Consider the following 19,035-nt stretch of genomic DNA (forward strand, 5'->3'; position numbering starts at 1 on the left):
TTTTGTTCACATCTCTGTCCTCCCCTGTACAGTTATTATTGTGAGTACTCAGGAAGTCTCCAACCATGTAGCAGCTGTGTGATTTGAGTATAAGTGTTATTGCATTTTGTTCTTGTGCTGTATAGCATAAGTTGTTGATTTGTGGGCCTGGTGAGGTTTTTGTAATTCGTGTGGGGTTCTTGTTGTTAGCCATTCTTCATAATAGTTTGTATCTGTAATAATTTATCTTGCATTAACTGAGCATTACCCAGTGTATTTTCATTTTATTAGGGCTGACTTAGATAAATTTACTCATGCTAATTTCGTGTTAATAGAGGCTATTGCAGTTAACCATATATTTAACCTGTTTTTTGCCATTACATTATCCTTATGAGTCCTGAATGTTTTGTTGTTAGTTTGAGCATTAAACTTTAACTTGTAATTTTACCTAACTCTTTGTTTTGAACCTGGAACTTTACGGGACAGTAGTGATTTTTAGAATTCTCACTTAAAGTGTACATTATCTTTCTCTGTTCCGTAAAACAGGTCAACGTGTTAGGCTGCATCCTGGAACTTGACATATTCTCCGTAGACCTCACCCAAGACCTGCTGGACACAATAATCGGAACTTTGACAGACTGCATCGCGGAGTTGAAACTGGAAGTGAACTTGGACCTTCTCGCTAATATTACCCGTCATGTCACTATTTAACGCTGATTTTCATATTGTCACTCGTTTCTACACTGATTTTCACAATGCACTCTCTCTTACGCTGATTCTCATAATGTCACTTATTTTAAGCTGATGTTTATACTATCACTGTTTTAAGCTGATAATCACAGACACTCTGTCTTACGCTGATTTTTATATTGTTCCTGTTTTACGCTCATTTTGATATACTCATTCTGTGTTACGCTGATTTTCATACTCTGTTTTACCCTGTCTCTCATACCACAGCTTTATATTATTTGATTGTTTTAATCTGGCTCTCATACCCATTCTTTAGGTTGTTACTCTAGCTCCCATACCTTAACTTTATGTTGTGTGATTCTGTTTTAAACTGGCACTAATATTCTAACTTAATGCATTGTGATTCTATTTTACTCTGGCTGTCATATCCTAGCTTTATGTTATGCGATTCTGTTTTTCTCTGACTATCATATCCTTGACTTAAGCGATTTTGTTTTATTCTGGCGCCGATATCATTCCGTTATTTTGTGATTGTGTTTTACGTTGGTTTATTTTATTTTGGTGGCAGTACTATGACTTTATTTTAACATGTTACTCATTCCAGGTTGGTGGTGCCGGAAAGCAGGAGTAAGCAACCTCAGTCACTCTCATTCTGTTTCTCAGCTGTCTAATTTAATGGTCTATGAAAAGCTATCTTAAAATTACTTCATTCTCATCCCCTCCTTATTCACGGATTACCCCACATGCCTCATTTCTTGCCCTCACAGGGTACTGGTAGAATTGTTCTCCCCTGGTCCACTTCATTCCAATGTGCTTTATACCATACACACTTCTCACACTCAGTCACATCTCTAGTTAAAAACATATTTCTACACTATTCTTCCTGCTGCGTCTAGACCTCATCATTTCCCTCATTAACTCCACTTCTAATCTGCATACTGTCATTAATCTCCCACCACACCTTCTCTCAATTGGCTATATCATAACATAGCCTGATATGCCCATTCCATTTCACTACGTCTACTTTAACACGTCCCTTGTCTTTCAAACTCTTTCAATATCCTCTTTCACTCTGCTAAGTCATCTAACTCCACATACTGACCTGCAGCACTTCATCGCAGCACTTCGACCCTTTTTCGGTCCCAAGTATTCAAAGATAGATGCATGCATGAATTCAGGATCGTCAGGGTCACTTTGCTGTCCTACTTCCCCATGCTTCACAGTGCCCTAATATGCTTCTTTTCCTATCCTACGATTTACTTGAGGTCCCATAGTTGTCTGGTGCTTTGGCCACTTTGTAAATTCCTACAATACTATATTTCCTCCGACTCTTGAGCGATCAGATTTACACAGCGTTCTACTCCATGTTTTTGTTTCATGTCATCACCTCGGCTTTTCTTGTATTCGCTAAACTTCTTCCATTTAATATGAAGACTTATTTTTGGCTTATTCACCAAGTAGTTCAGTATGTCATCACCTCGGCTTTTCTTGTATTCGCTAAACTTCTTCCATTTAATATGAAGACTTATTTTCGGCTTATTCACCAAGTAGTTCAGTATGACGAATCTTTTTTAATCTTCAGGTAAATTGGTTTTATTTGTGTTGTGGGAAATCTTTTTAATCTTCCTGCTCATGTTTTTATCTGCGGTGTAGTAAATCTTTTAAATCTTCTGGCTATTTTGTTTATATATGTGGGATGTAGAGTTCAGATAATGATAAGACGATAATGATGTCGATAACAAAGTCATTACACTGATTCCTAAAGAACAAGAGTGAGAAAGATATATTCTCTCTCAGTCAAACCCCCCTCCAACATTCCCCCACACTGCTCACCTGCTTTGCCCTGCCCTGCCTTCCTCTAAATTATGCGTCCCTTCCCTGCCTTACTCTACATTACCCTTCCCTGCCTTCCTCTACATTACCCTGTCCTGCATTCCTCTTCATTACCCTGCCCTGTCCTGTTCTGCCCTGCGTCCCTTCAAACACCAGGCAGATTCTCTAATTACTTGACCTAATCGACCCTCTCCCCTTCCTCTACCACAGTCGGCACACCACCTGAGGTGATCGTGGATATCTTGCTACAAATTCTCGGCCTTGAAAGCCTCGTGGCGGTCCTCCTGTGTCTTCTGTCGAAGCTTGGCTTTGTGAGTACGACTGATAGATATACAAAAATTGACGAGGAAAGAGAAAAAGAGAGAGAGAGAGAGAGAGAGAGAGAGAGAGAGAGAGAGAGAGAGAGAGAGAGAGAGAGAGAGAGAGAGTTATTATCTGATACTCTTTATTATATAGTAAAAACAAATGTGTCAAGATACGAAACTTACTTTCATGATCCTTAACATTCCGGTGGAAATTTTACTTTAAGTGCTACATCTTGGTTGTTGTAAAAAAAAAAAAAATCCATAACTTCTATAACATATCTCTTACGTGAAAAAAACATGTATAACGCCTGTATCTTCTCTCTCTCTCTCTCTCTCTCTCTCACCTGAAAAAAATATCTACAACTCAATAACTTAGCCCTCTCTAACCTGAAAAAATGATCCATAAAAAATTAAAACTACTCTTTTTCTAACATCAAAGTTCCATCACCCCTGCAACCTCTGTCTCTGTCTCTGTCTGTCTGTCTGTCTGTCTGTCTGTCTGTCTCTCTCTCTCTCTCTCTCTCTCTCTTTCTCTTTCTCTCCTGAAAAAAATCTGTAAGCCCTATAACTTATCTCTCTATCCTGAAAAACTGATCCATAACCCTTGTAAGTGTGTCTCTCTCTCTCCCCCCACAGCTCATCAAATTCAACACATGCTTGCTTGGTGGAGTTCTTGGAATTGTGGGATAACATGGAACCCGCTGAACCTGCCTAAACCAAAGTGAACCGGAACCAGGACCAATCTCCATTCTGTGTACATGTGCGTGTGTGTGTGTGGGAGCGAGCACGAGTGTGTATGTGAATAAATCCAAAGCAGCATCTTACATTGTTTTTATTACCTGAATAATACACAGATCATAATTATTTTTTACTCCTTTCTGAATTAAGGTAATTTAAGCGATAAAAAGTATCACATGAATTCATTTCCCAGAGAAATATAAGGAACGGTAGTGTATAATTTTACATATAATTATATTTTCAACATAACCCTTAATTATAATTCTTCAAGGGATCACTGCGTTGTCTTGGTGCTGAAGCCTGTGCATTCCAATCATCAAGGGAACTACACTAATCAGGTGCAACCACACTTAGAAGATTCTTTACTAGAGATCAGATGAAAAGTGTTCCACTAAGTGCCTGAATTGGACATACGAGGCACCAACTCGTCTTTTTCTATGTAGTTCACTATCTTGCAATCTACCAGGTTCTTTTCACTAGATAGGGATGGAGGTGAGAGACGTTCGTATAACCGGTTAGCGAAGATTCCCGGCTATATCGATACCACCACTTGAAGGGGTCCCTCACAATCACCAGCCTCTTTCTAAACAACAAAGACGAGTTCCGTCAAACCATGGTCCTTAATCTTCGGCAGCGATGCACCAGATGACTTTGGAGTAGTCGCGCTGATCCGGAGAAAGAGGTGTCAGGAGTATAGGAATTTTTACAATCAGGCGCCTTTGCAAACGAAACCTTGGGATGAGCAGTGGGCATGAGGAGTCCGATCGTCTCTCCTGTTTTTCTCTGCATGGACTTTGAAAGTGTGGTGAGTCGTCAGCTACTGACAATGACGATACTACCCGGTCACATATAATATCATCAGTGTCGGCTGCTGCGGGTTTACCACACTGAGGCGAAAGAAGTCGTTGTACAGCAAACGTAGGAGTGTTCGGAAAGACATGGAAAAACACTGATAGATGTCCCGTGGAGGAAGAAAAAGAGAACCATTCTTTATAATTGATCAAACGAAAGTATACGATACAAACAATCGAAAAACGTACTTTTTCATGCAATGAAGAAACAATCACAGACTAAAAACCCCAAAAGCTCTACTTTACACGGAGAACAAAACACAGCAATGCAAAATTGAAGATCCACTAATTCTATGATGTGACTCGGGTCCCGGACAAAGGAAAATACAGGCTGAAGAAGGCAGTTCCGGAGCTGACCTGCTGCATTCATGAATATCGTTTACTCTTGCATTAGGCAGCTGGACAGAGAAGGGGTGAGAGTGTGAAGATGGTGCAGAGATAGAGATACAACACTGCAGAGAGGAGGGATAGGTTGAAGGAAGTGTGTGAGAGAGGGGATGTTAACAGACGATAAGCCTTTGATTCCAACTTGTTTACAGGAACGGTATGTGGGGAACGACTGCAGCGCCAAATATGGTAGATGTACTCCACACACGGGTGAATAAGACCTCTATAAAAAAGTCAACAACTGTCTAGTGTAACGAAAACATGGAGTCGGTTTAGTGCACGTAAACCCTTGGAAGGAGATTTTGCACAGGAAGTAGTATGATCTATTCAAAACTTGTAGAGAAAGAAAACCGAAGGGTATTAAGAGACAATGATGGATTCAGCTGTGTATTGCTGAATTTAAAGGGATATTTCTGTTAATGATTTTAAAGGGACAGAAGGAGTAGATATTTTATATATATATATATATATATATATATATATATATATATATATATATATATATATATATATATATATATATATATATATATATATATATATATATATATATATATAGAGAGAGAGAGAGAGAGAGAGAGAGAGAGAGAGAGAGAGAGAGAGAGAGAGAGAGAGAGAGAGAGAGAGAGAGAGAGAATAAAAAATGATAGACAAGTCAAAAATTAGTGAACCTCAGCTTCATCACATCATTACTCATAGAACTGAAGAAACGGACACCGAAATGGGTTAAGCATGTAGGATTGTGAAGGATGGAGCCATCTGAGTGACAGTGGACGTGGATAAAATGCAGTTCAGAAAATCACTTATGAATAGAAATGAGAGAGCCGGTGTGAGTATAGAGCACTGAGGAACATCACTATCGATAGTTTTAGAAGACGAACATAGGCGGTCTACAATAGCAGCTACAGAACGACCACATTGGAAGCTTGAGATGAAGGCGCAGACAGGAAAGGAATCTTAAAAGCTCGCTTTGGAAATCAAATTTTTTTGCCAAACTCGGTCGATATCTTTGACTATGACACGTGCAATGACAAAGGTTTCGCCACAGACCCAGAACAAGGATGGCCAAAAACCACCAGTGGAGCATCTGTAGAAGAAAAAAGTTTATGAGAGTACTATTTTTGAGAATCTTCTTGTTTAACATATCCTCAAAGTCTCTACAAAAACAAGATACTGAGGCAATTGGGCGATACTGAGAGGGTTAGAAACGACCACCCCTTTTTGGAAGAGGTTGAATGAAAGCAAACTTCCAGCAAGAAGGTAAGGCACAAGTTTACAGACCGACGCAAAAGAGTTTACCTAGACAGGGTGCCAGCACAGACCACCCAAGTGAACAAATTGGACTGTTTCGAAGCTAAGCGACAGCTGACCATATTAAAATATTTGAAGTAACTAAGGAAACTTATAATCATGAAAACAACGTTTCCTGAATAGCACGGAAATACGTAGGTAATATACAGAGGTCATGTCCTAGGTAGAGCAGAGAGCAGACGAAAAACCAAGGCAACGGTGAGGCAGGCCCGAGATGAGTGAAAGGAAGAGCCAGACAAGTAGGAAAATGAAGATATGAAATGCGGAAATTCGCTAGTATTCGGAAATTTGCTGTTATTCTATGCAGCAGGCTAAGAGCCAGTACTGAAGGACGGGAGGGAAAATGATGAGAGAGATCATTGTGGTGCAGTGTACTGACTAAGGCTGCTGCCATGTATGTATATATGTGTATGTACAGTATGTATACTGTGTGTGTGTGTGTGTGTGTGTGTGTGATGAATATACAAGTTTGCTTAAAAACAGGCTGGAAGGATCTGCTCCAGTATACCTATACAAGTGTTCTTCCTTCAAGAGGCATGCCGTATGCAAACGATACATGCCAGCAGAAGTTATTGCCCACGTGAACTTACAAATTTCGTCAATTAAGGAAAAACTGATGGTGTCAAATGATTTAAAGTGCTGCGAGTTATTAGTCGATAATCTGTAGATGCTCTCTCTTTCTCTGTCTGTCTGTCTGTCTGTCTGTCTGTTTGTCTCTCTCTCTCTCGCGAGAAAAATTTAGGAAATGACCACTGTATTGCAATATTACACTTAAATTCAATAAGGAGAATGTTACAGTATTTGAGAGAATGTGGTTGAGTACAAGAAGGCTAATTTTGAAAAACTGAATGCAACTATAAATAAAAGTGACTGGAAATCCACTATTCGAACACTGACTATTAACGAGGCATGGAAAAGCAACTGAACCAAGAAGTAATAGGAAAAGAAAAACGAAGATGTCCAAAAGGATAATATGAACAGGGTTGAATAAACTTCAAGGAATTGTGTAAGTCGAAAGAAAGCAGGTGGAAGCTTGGGATGGGATGAAACCAAATGTCTCCTCTGAAAGATGTTACTGGCGAAAAATAAATAAAAAAAGGTGAACTAAACAGGATATTTTCATTACAAACTGTAATGGAGTAAAATTGTGACTGAAAAGCAAGTTCTGGATATGGAAATAGTGGACGGGAAAATCCCAGCAATAGAATTGAAAAAAAAAAAAAAAAACTCTTATGAGGAATTAAATGGATAATGCAGGAGAATATATTGCACCAATGTTCTCATTAAAGATACATGTGACTTTGGAGGTGAAAACTTTTTTAATATGATTATATTAAAAATCAACAAAAAATATAATTTAGTTCTGCTAAAGATGCAGACCAGCAAATTGAACTAACTGGATTGTGTCTTAGCTATGACACAATTGGACATATTAAAGATTTTAACAAAGTATCTAAGAAAACTTTTAAACATGAAAGAAAGTTTCCTGGATAGCGGGTATAAAAGGAAGCAATATAAATGGTCATGTCCCAGGCAGAGCAAACAACAGACGGACAACAGGGCAACAGAGAGGCAGGCCCGAGATGGCTGAGAGGAAGAGCCAGACAAGGAGCAAAATAGAGATATGAAATGAGGGAATTTGCTGGTATTCGATGGACCAGACTAATAGCTAATACTGTAGGACGGGATGAAAAAGCGTGAGAGGTCTTCGCCCTGAAGTGGACTGACTCAGGCTGCTGCTATGAGTGTATAGTGTGTGTGTGTGTGTGTGTGTGTGTGTGTGTGTGTGTGTGTGTGTGTGTGTGTGTGTGTGTGTGTGTGTGTGTCTGTGTCTGTGTGAGTGAGGGCGGCCGAATGTTTTAATGATGTCTAACGTGTATCTAAGCGTGTGTTAGTGGGCTACCTACCTTGCTCCAAACATGTGACCGACAAGAGGAAACGAGGCTCAGGGGTCCGTGCAACCATAAGACGCAGATACTGTTCCGGCTTTAACCCGGTGCGTCGCTTCGTCTTGTCGATCACATATTTCGAACAAGTGTGGCCGCACCTAAGACCAGCTTGCAGGCTTCTGCTCCGTGTACTTAAACATGTGTTCTTCCTTCCACACGCATACCGTAGGCAAATGATTCTCGCCACGTTAGCAGATGCTTATTAACCTCATTACCTTAAGAAATACGTTCCTAAATTCACCAGCCTTATCTTACCATTCAGCCAATTACAGGAGTGATTGGTACTGTCAGATTTGCTACTGTGTCGAGAATTATGAGTAAAGAGAGTGTATCTTAGAAAAATTTAGGTTTATATGAAAAACTAAGTGATAAGAACGATTTCTAGTGTGTGGGAGGAGAAGGAGGAGCAGGGAATGAAGGTCACAAGATGGTGGAGTTGTTATTGATCGAAAGACTCTGACTGTAAGTCATGTATGATAATAATAACTTTAATAATAATAATAATATTAATAATAATAATAATAATAATAATAATAATAATAAGAACAATAACAACAGCAATAAATAATAATAATGAACGTTTTCATCAGCATCACCATATAATAATAATAATAATAATAATAATAATAATAATAATAATAATAATAAACGTCCTCATCACCATCAGCATAAAATAATAGTAATAATAATAATAATAATAATAATAATAATAAATAATGCACGACATCACCATCACCATAAAATAATACTAATCCTAATCCTAATAATAATAATAATAATAATAATAATAATAAAAATAATAATAATTATTATTATTTTTATAATAATAACGAGGACAACTTAGGTCGAGTGTCGCAAATCGTCTAAAGCACTCAGGTGTGGTGTTCCTCAGGGTTATGTTCCTTCACGGAGTATCTGTCTTATCAAGTATCAAAAAATCATCTTTACATCATTCCCTCTTTACATTTTGAAACAATGAACCTATGAACATATTTTCCAGTAACTCCCCATAGTTATGCATGGCCAGAAATGTAATCAGTACGGCATGAAGAAAAAACTTTATGGCACATAAGAAGTAAACAATTCACTCAGAAATATTCGGCCAAAAAAAAAATAATCAACAGTCAAAGTGAAACCACCTGTCATGTATGTAATGAAACCACCTGTCACCTGTGTAATTAAACTATTTTGATTAACTGTATCTGTTAACTTATTACATACTGAGAACTCACACTCCTATCACAAGTACATGTGTCGAATAAATGTAGAAAATATTATTGTAGAAGAACTGATTGTTGTATAAGGTGAGACGAGGCATTTTACTACATTATCATCAGAATAGTCTTTATTTTTACACTTTAGCTGGCAAATCTGGCAGTAATGAGGTTAATAAATGTAATATCTAATCCATGTCTCTCCTAAGGTATATAAAATCGTCTGCAGATACCTAGAACAAAACAAACACAAAATCTTTATGAGGCTATTATGTCCTATCATTAAGTTTCCTAAACCTTCTATGTGTGTGTGTGTGTGTGTGTGTGTGTGTGTGTGTGTGTGTGTGTGTGTGTTTCAATTCTGTTCTTCAACTTTTTTCTTACTGAGATAAAACTGTGTGTGAGTGTGTGTGTGTGTGTGTGTGTGTGTGTGTGTGTGTTTAAATACTGTTCTCCAAGATTTTTCTTACTGAGATAAAACAGTGTGAGTGTGTATGTGTGTGTGTGTGTGTGTATTTAAAGTCTGTTCTCCCAGTTCTTTTCTTACTGAGATAAAACAGTCTGGGAACAACGTAAATCTTAAATGGTAACAGCAGATCACCTTGCAAAGAGTTATTTCTCTCTCTCTCTCTCTCTCTCTCTCTCTCTCTCTCTCTCTCTCTCCTTTAACTACCCCATCTTCCCCTCCTCTCTATCACCGTCTTTCCTCCTTTCCGCCATCGCAGTCTCTTCTCACTCTCCCTAATTATCTTCCTTCCTCAAGGTCCTTGCATGCTCTGCTCCCCCTTTCCCTCCCTCCTCCTCTCTCGTTCTCACCCACCCCGTTAACTCGCTCCCTCCCTTCTGCGTCCCCTCTTTCCTCCTCTCTCCTTCCATCTTCCCTCCTCCGCCCCCCATTCTCCCCCCACTACCTCACCTTTACTTCTGTACATTCCCCCTTCCATCTCCCCTTACATTCTCCTCGGTCTCATATCCCTATAAAAGAAGGAATCCACAACACTCCACTTCACTCCACTCACCTTCCCTTCCACAGCAAAAAATCAGGTAACCTCATTCGTAAAGTTGATTCAGATACAACCCATTTTATACGTGCTTCCTGTTAAGATTTCTTCACCACTGTGCACTTCTCGTGGTGAAATAATGTAAAAATCTCCATTAAAACTGGTTACCCTCTCACTACTACTAAGTCTTCTTTATCAAGGACGATGTAAAACCATCTGATTTTCTTTTGTTATGGGAAAAACTGTGCTATAGAAGTGGCTAAAATCATACATTAACTTAGAGAAAACCGACAGCTTTCACATCCTTGAGCAAGATAATACTAGTACTGTGTATATTTGCGGCATAAAATCTCGATGGCACTTTGATAATCACTCACTCAAGATCTATTGCCATAACTTTCTTACCTTATTCTCTCTTCGTAATAATCAGAAAAATTCACCTGATGGGCTAAAACTAAGCAGATTTCATTTCTTCTATAAACTGCTCTTTTTCCCCTGAGTATCTATTAACAGGAAATCAGCTTTATCGAAGAAATTTAAAAACATACAGGAAGTTGTTTGATCCTTGATTCTCTTGGCATTGTTTTTCTCTTACTTGGCCTAAAATTTCCATGTATCCATCCTGAACGCTAATTTGCAACACGAAATTAACACTAGAATATGACGAGAGTCAAAGAAAGGATGTATCGCCGAAGCTTTGTCGTATCCAATCACTGATGTGCGTGAAATAAGCTGTAGGAAGACGCAAATCTGGGAAAAATTAATGGTAGAGAGAATATAAGCAGGTAACATTACTAATTCTTCACTGCTCCGTCACGCTTCCCTCAGTTTCCGTCTCTAATTCCCACACTCACTCCCCACTCACCCTTCACGCTCCCTTTCCATACCTGCCTTACCACTTCCCCATTGACTGCCCACTCATCGCACACTCTCCTTTTCATTACCTGCCTTACCACTTCCACACTCAATCCACATTCATGCCCAATTCTCCCACAGGTTTCATTCCTTCTCGACTCTCAAAGATATTCCTCACCCATCCCTCATTTTCCCTCTCTCTATACTGCTTCCCCACTGCCACACACTCCCCATTCATCGTCCATTCTCCCTCCACTTATCACTTACCATCTCACTCCTCACACATCCTTCTCTCTCCCTCCCCTTAATTGCTTTCATTAATTTCCCACTCACTCTCCACGCTCCCTCCCTTCACCTACCTTCCCAACTCCCACACTCACTCTCTCACTCTCCCCTACAGGCACCACCACCACCACCACTACCATGCGGATGGCCCTTCTCAGCCTCTTTGTAATGGGTCTTCTGGCCGGAGGAAGTCTCGCCCAGAGTTTACTGCCCTGCAGCGGGTCCAACGTCTTCATTGACGTTCTTCTTCCTGGGATTCGTTAGTGGTTCTATTTTGGTTCCTGTCTGAATGTCAGTCTCATTCCCTGGTTCTCCTTTTTACAAGTATATTCACACACATATGCATTCGTACACTCGCTGGTGGCAGATGATATCAGATATAACACACACACACACACAAACACACACACACACCGCTAAACACACACACACACACACACACACACACACACACACACACACACACACACACACACACACACACACACACACACACACACACACACACCTACATCCATTCAGAAGTATGTATTGTATGTACTGATTCACTTACACATATCATTCATTCACACACTAAGCCTAACGCAGGTGAAAGAACGTTTCTACTATATACTCTCACTCCCTCAGTCTTAACTAACTCCACAGACACTCGGACTCGCGTCACCCCATGCAGGTTCACTCATACTCCAAAGGATGCTCCATCTCACTCATTCAGTTACTCAATACCCACTTATGGAGATTGGAGAAAGACAGTTTCATGGATGTTCTAACTCAGGTTCTTTCTTCTACTGTCACAGACTTACTATAAAGAAGTTACTTTATTTGCATTATTATACTAGTAATGGATGGGTCTATTCTACCAAAGCCTGTATCACATAATACACTTAGATTTATATTCCTATGCTCTAAAATGTAAACCATTCACACAGCCAAAGCAGCATATGATGAAGAGCCTTTCCCCCTCTCTCTCTGTCTTCCCGTTCTTTTCTGTTTGTCTCAGTCATTTCCGTTCTTCCTTTGCCTCCTCCTTCACCTGCCCCTCTACTAACACCCCCCTTAACCCTCCACAGCCATAGCAATAGGTGAAGGAGAGCATTCACTAACTCCAACTGTCTGCTATTTCCTCTCCTTTTCTCTCCGTCCTTTCTGTTCCCTTCGCTGTCTGCCTATTTCCTCCTTCCTCTTTCAGATGCCTTCGTTGCCTCCGTCCTTTCTTCTCGTCTCTAATAACCATATTCTCCCAACCTTCAACAGTCGAAATAGTATGTCAGGGGCCGCTTCTGTTACCCGCGTGCGAGATCAACTTGTTGGGATGCGTCCTGGAACTTGACATACTCTGCGGAAACCTCACGGAATCCCTGCTGACAAATATAATAGAAATTTTGACAGAGTGCGTCGCAGAGTTGAATCTGACTGTGGACCTGTGTCTTCTCGCTAACATTACCGGTAATGTCGCTCTGTTTTACGCTGATTTTCCTACTGTCATACGTTTTACACTGATTTTCACAATGTCACTCTCTTACGCTGATTTGAATATCACTCATTTTAAGCTGGTTTTTATACTGTAACCGTTTTAAGCTGATTTTCATATTGTCACTCTGTCTTACGCTGATTTTCAAAGTTACCCTGTTTTACGATCATTTTGATATAGTCACTTTGTTTTACGCTGATTTTCATACTCTGTTTTACCCTGTCTCTCATACCACAGTTTGGTATGTGATTGTTTTAATCTGGCTCTCATACCCATGATTTATGTTATGTGATTATTTTGGGTCCCATACCTTAGCTTAATATTGTGTGATTCTTGTGTTACAATGGCTCTCATACCCTAACTTAATGCTATGTGATTCTATTTTACCCTGGCTCTCATACCCTAGCTCTATGTTATGTGATTCTGTTCTACTCTGACTCTCATATCGTAGACTTAGGCAATTTTGTTTTACTCTGGCGCCAACACCATAGCTTTATTCTATGTGATTCTGTTTTACTCTGGCGCCAACACCATAGCTTTATTCTATGTGATTCTGTTTTACTCTGGCGCCAACACCATAGCTTTATTCTATGTGATTCTGTTTTACTCTGGCGCCAACACCATAGCTTTATTCTATGTGATTATTATTTTACTCTGGCGCCAACACCATAGCTTTATTCTATGTGGTTCTGTTTTACTCTGGTTTATAATATTTTGTTGGCAGCATTATGACTTTATTCTATTCTCACTAAATGTTACTCATTCCAGGTCGGTGGTGCCGGAAAGCAGGAGAAAGCAACCTCTGTCACTCTTATTCTGTTTCTCAGCTGTCTTATTTAATTGTCTACGTAAAGCTATCTTAAAAATAATTCACCCTCATCCTTTTCTTATTCACGGTTTACCCCAGCTCCTTCACTTCTTACCCTCACAGATTACTGGTAGACTTGTTCTACCCTTGGCCACTTCATTCCAATTTGCTTTATACCATGCCCGCTTCTCACACTCCTGGACCATCACACTTATAGTTAAAAATGTGTTTCAGCACTGTCCCTACTTCTTCGTCTAGACCTCATCATTTCTCTCATTAACTCCACTTCTGAGCTGTATGGTGTCACGACTCTCCCACAACACCTTCTCTCTACTGGCTATATCATAACATACTCTGATCTGCCCATTCCTTTGCACTACGTCTACTTTAACACATCCTTGGTCTTTCAAGCTCTTTCAATATCCTCTTTCACTCTGGTTTGTCATCTAACTCCACATACAGACCTGGAGCATTTCATCCCCAGCACCTCCACCCTTTTTCTGTCCCTAATATTCAAAGATCGCTGCTTGCATCAATACAGGACCGTCAGGGTCATTTTGCTTTCCTACCCTGACCCCTTATTCCCCATGCTTCAGAGTGCCATAATATGCCTCTTCTCCTATCCTATGACTTACTTCAGGTCCCTTAGCTCTCTCTGGTGCTTTGGCCACTTTTAGGTTCCTAAAATACTATATTCCCTCCTAATCTTTTGCGATCAAGCTTACATAGTGTTCTACTCCATCTGTTTGTTAGACGACATCGCCTCGGCTTTTCTTGTATTCACTAAACTTCTTCCCTTTAATATGAAGACTTATTTTCAGTTTATTCTTGCAAACTGGATTTATCAAGTAGTTCACTGTGGCGAATCTGTTTAATCTCCAGACAAATTTGCTTCTATCTGTGGTGTGGTAAATGTTTTCATTCTTCCAGGTAATTTGTTTTTACTTGTGGGATGTAGAATTTAGATAATGATAATATAATAACGATGCCGATGACGAAGATATCACACTGATTCCTAAAGAACTAGAGTGAGAAACATTTATTCTCCATCAGTCACACACCCCTCCAACATTCCCCTAAAACGGCTCATATGCCTTGTCCTGCCCTGCTTTCCTTATGCTGCCCTTCCCTACCTTCCTCTTCCTTACCCTGCCTTGCTTTCCTCTTCATTACCCCGCCCTGCATTACTTTTCATTACCATGCCCTGCATTCCTCTTCATTACCCTGCCTTGCATTCTTCTTCATTACTTTGCTCTGCATTCCTCTCCATTATGCTGCCCTGCATTCCTCTTCATTATCTTGCTCTGCATTCCTCTTCATTATGCTGCCCTGCATTCCTCTTCATTATGCTGCCCTGCATTCGCCTTCATTACTCTGCCTTGCATTCGTCTTCATTACCATACCCTGTCCTGCGCTGCCTTTGTCCTTTCAAACATCGGATAGCTTCTCTAATCACTTGACCTAATCGACCCTCTCCCCTTCCTCTGCCACAGTCGGCACACCACCTGAGGTCATCTTGGATCTCTTGGTACAAATCTTCGGCCTTGATACCCTCCCGGCGGTCCTCGTGTGTCTGCTGTCGAAGCTTGGCTTTGTGAGTACGACAGATAGATATAGAAAAATTGATAGAGAGAGAGAGAGAGAGAGAGAGAGAGAGAGAGAGAGAGAGAGAGAGAGAGAGAGAGAGAGGTTATCTGATAGTTGTTATTATATAGTAATAAGATTATGTATTAAGATACGAAGCATTCTTTCACGATCTTCATCACTGTTTGTGGAAATTTTACTTTGTTACATAGTATTTGTTCTAAACTGAAAAAACATTCATAACCTCTTTAACTTATCTTTAACCTGAAAATCTTTAGTCCATATAAACTCTCTCTCTCTCTTTCTCTAACCTGAAAAAAATATTCATAGTCCCAATTGCTTATTTCTAATCTGAAACAAAGGTTCATAAGGAACTATAACCAGTCTCTCTACTCGTAGCATAGAAAAAAGATCCATGACCACTGTAACCTCTCTCTCTCTCTCTCTCTCTCTCTCTCTCTCTCTCTCTCTCTCTCTCTCTCTCTCTCTCTCTCTCTCTCTCTCTCTCTCTCTCTCTCTCTCTCTCTCTCTCTCTCTCTCTCTCTCTCTCTCTCTCTCTCTCGCTCTCTCTCTCTCTCCCTCCCTCTCTTTCTCTCTCTCTCATACACACACACACCTGAAAAAGACCCATAATCCCTGTAACTTATCTCTCTATCCTGAAAAAAAAAATGTCCATAATTCCTACAGTTATCTCTCTCTCTCCCCCACAGCTCATCGATTTCATCTTATGCTTGCTTGGTGGAGTTCTTGGAACTGTTGGATAACATGGAACCGGCTTAATCGACCTGAACCCACGTGAACTCGAACCAGGACCAATCTTCATTCTGTGTGCATGTGTGTGTGTGTGTGCGCGCGCGCTAACGGGTGTATGTGAATAAATCCAATGCAGCATCTTACATTGTTTTTGTTACCTGACTAATACACAGATCATAGCGATTTTTTACCCAGTTCTGAATAAAAGCAATTTAAGTAATAAATAATATCATATGAATTCATTTCCACTGGAACTGTATGGAACGATAATGTGTAAATATATATAATTCCCTTTTCAACATAACCCTTTATGGTAGTTCTTCAAGAGAACACTTTGTCTTGGTGCTGAAGCCTATGCAATCCAGTCATCAAAGGAACTATACTAATCAGGTGCAACCACACTGGGACGTTTCTTAATTACTGATCAGATGAAAAGTGTTCCCCTGACACTAAGTGCCTGAAGTGGACATACGAGGCACCAAATCAAATCTTTTTCTAGTAGTTCACTATCTTGCAGTCTACCAAGCTCATTTCACTAGATAGGGAAGGAGTTGAGAGACAGTCGTATAACCGGTTAGCGACGATGTCCGGCTATATCCATGCCACCACTTGAAGGGGTCCCTCACCAGCACCAGCCTCTTTCTAAACCACAGAGACGAGTTTCGTCAAACCATGGCCCTTAATCTTCAGCAGCGATTCAGCAGATGAATTTGGCGTAGTCAGCGCATATTCGGAGAAAGAGGTGTCAAGAATATAGGAATTTTTACAATGTAGGCGCCTTTGGAAACGAAACCTTGGGATGAGCAGTCGGCATGAAGAGTCCGGTCGCCTCCCTGTTTTTCTCTGCATTGATTTTGAAAGTCAGTGTGGTGAGTCTGCAGCAATTGACATTGACGATACTCCCCGGTCACATATAATATCATCAGTGTCGGCTGCTGCAGGTTTACCACAGTGAGGGAAACGAAGTCGTTGTACAACAAACGTAGGAGTGTTCGGAGAGACATGGAAAAACACTGATAGATGTCCCGTGAAACAAGAAAAAAAGAACCATTCTTTAAAATGGACCAGGAGAAAGTTTACGATACAAGCAATCGAAAAACGTACTTTTTCAGGCCAGGGAGAAGGAACCAAAGACCAAAAACCCCAAAAGTTATTCTTTACACGGAAAACAAAACACAACAATGCAAAATTGAAGATCCACTTATTCTGAGATGTGACTGGGGTCGTAGACAAAGGATAATAAAGGCTGAAGAAGGCAGTTCCAGAGCTGACCTCCAGCATACATGAATGACTGAGTATCGTTTACTCTTACATTAGACAGCTGGACAAAGAAGGGGTGAGAGTGTGCTGCCAGAAATGTTCTACGCGCTGCGATAATGGAGGAAGGGTGCAAGTTGACGTTTCAGAAACACACCAAAGCAGCGATGGTGCAGAGATAGAGACACAACACTGCTGAGAAGAGGGATAGGTAGAAGGGAGTCTGTGAGAGAGGGGTTGTTAATAGACGATAAGCCTTTGATTCCACCCTGTTTACAAGAACGGTATGTGGGGAACGACTCCAACGCTGGACATGCTAGATGTACTCAATACACGGGCGAATAAGACCCTATATAAAGTCAACAACTGTCTGGTATACTGAAAACACGGAGTCAGTTTAGTGCACTTAAACCCTTAGAAGGAGATTTTGCACGGGTGGTAGTACGAAGTATGATCTTTTCAAGTCTCGTAGAGAAAGAAAACCCAAGGTTATTAAGAGACAATGAAGGACTGAGCTGTGTATTCCTAAATATTAAGGGATATTCCTGTGGAAAAATTTAACGGGACAGAAGGTGTAGATACTGTATATATATATATATATATATATATATAGATAGATAGATAGATAGAGAGAGAGAGAGAGATTGATAGATAGATAGATAGAGATAGAGAGACAGATAGATAGATAGATAGATAGATGAAACGATAGATAGATAGATAAATAGATATATATACAGAATAAAAAATGATAGTCAAGTCAGAAAGTGGTGAGCCGCAGCTTCATCACATCATTACTTAAAGAACTGAAGAAACGGACACCGAAACAAGCATTTAGGAATGTGAAGGATGGAGCCATCTGAGTGAGAGTGGACAGGGATAAAAGTGAAGTTTAGAAAATCACTTATGGATATAAGGGAGAGAGCCAGAGCACTGAGGAACACCACTATCGATAGTTTTGGAGGATGATTCATACGCAGTCTACAATAGTAGTTACAGAACGACCACAAAAGAAGCCTGAGATGAAGGCACAGACAGGTAAGAAACCATAAAAGCGCGCTTTGGAAATCATCAGTTTTTGCCAAACTCGGTCGCTACCTTTGATTATGACTCGTGCAATGTCAAAGGTTTCGCCACAGTCCCAAAAGGAGGATGGCCAAAAATCATCAGGCAATGTGTACATCACCAGTGGAACATCCCTAGAAGAAAAGAGTTTATGAGAGGACAATGCTTCAGAATCTTCTAGTTAAACATACCATTAAACATTTTACAAAAACAGCTTACTGAGGCAATTGAGCGATACTGAGAGGGTTAGGAACGACCATCCCAATTCGGAAGAGGTTGAATGATAGCAAACTTCCAACAAGAAGGTAAGACACAAGTTGACAGATATACGCAAAAGAGTTTACCTAGACAGGGTGGCAGCACAGACCACACAAGTGAACAAATTGGACTGTTTCGAAGCTAAGCGACAGTTAACCATACTAAAATCTTAAAGTTGCTAAGAAAACTTTTAAACATGAAAATAACGTTTGCTGGATACGGAAAAACGTACGTAATATAAACAGGTCTTGTCCCAGGTAGAGCAGAGAACAGACGGACAACCAAGGCAACGGAGAGGCAGGCCCGAGATGAGTGAGAGGAAGTTCTAGACAAGGAGCAAAATCAAGATATGAAATGCGGAAATTCGCTTGTATACGGATATTTGCTGCTATTCAATGGAACAGGCTACTAGCCAATACTGTAGGACGGGAGGGAAAATGATGA

At 40.2% G+C, this 19,035-nt stretch overlaps 2 long non-coding RNA genes across 2 annotated transcripts in view; both read left to right on the top strand.

The window, feature by feature from the left end:
* Nucleotides 1-636: 636 nt before the first annotated feature.
* Nucleotides 637-19,035, top strand: part of LOC145418012 (uncharacterized) — a 28,883-nt gene continuing 10,484 nt past the window's right edge. The window contains exons 1-2 of the long non-coding RNA XR_013900625.1: nt 637-673; nt 15,171-15,271. This is a non-coding gene — a long non-coding RNA (uncharacterized LOC145418012). The remainder of the gene's footprint in view (nt 674-15,170; nt 15,272-19,035) is intronic.
* On the top strand, nt 11,603-12,767 carry LOC145418013 (uncharacterized). Its single transcript, XR_013900626.1, has 2 exons — nt 11,603-11,657; nt 12,653-12,767. It is a non-coding gene; the product is annotated as an uncharacterized LOC145418013 (long non-coding RNA).

This window comes from Coenobita brevimanus, chromosome 112 (genome assembly GCF_032717465.1).
Source record: "Coenobita brevimanus isolate Jiangsu-jjx chromosome 112, ASM3271746v2, whole genome shotgun sequence".
Lineage (NCBI taxonomy): Eukaryota > Metazoa > Arthropoda > Malacostraca > Decapoda > Coenobitidae > Coenobita > Coenobita brevimanus.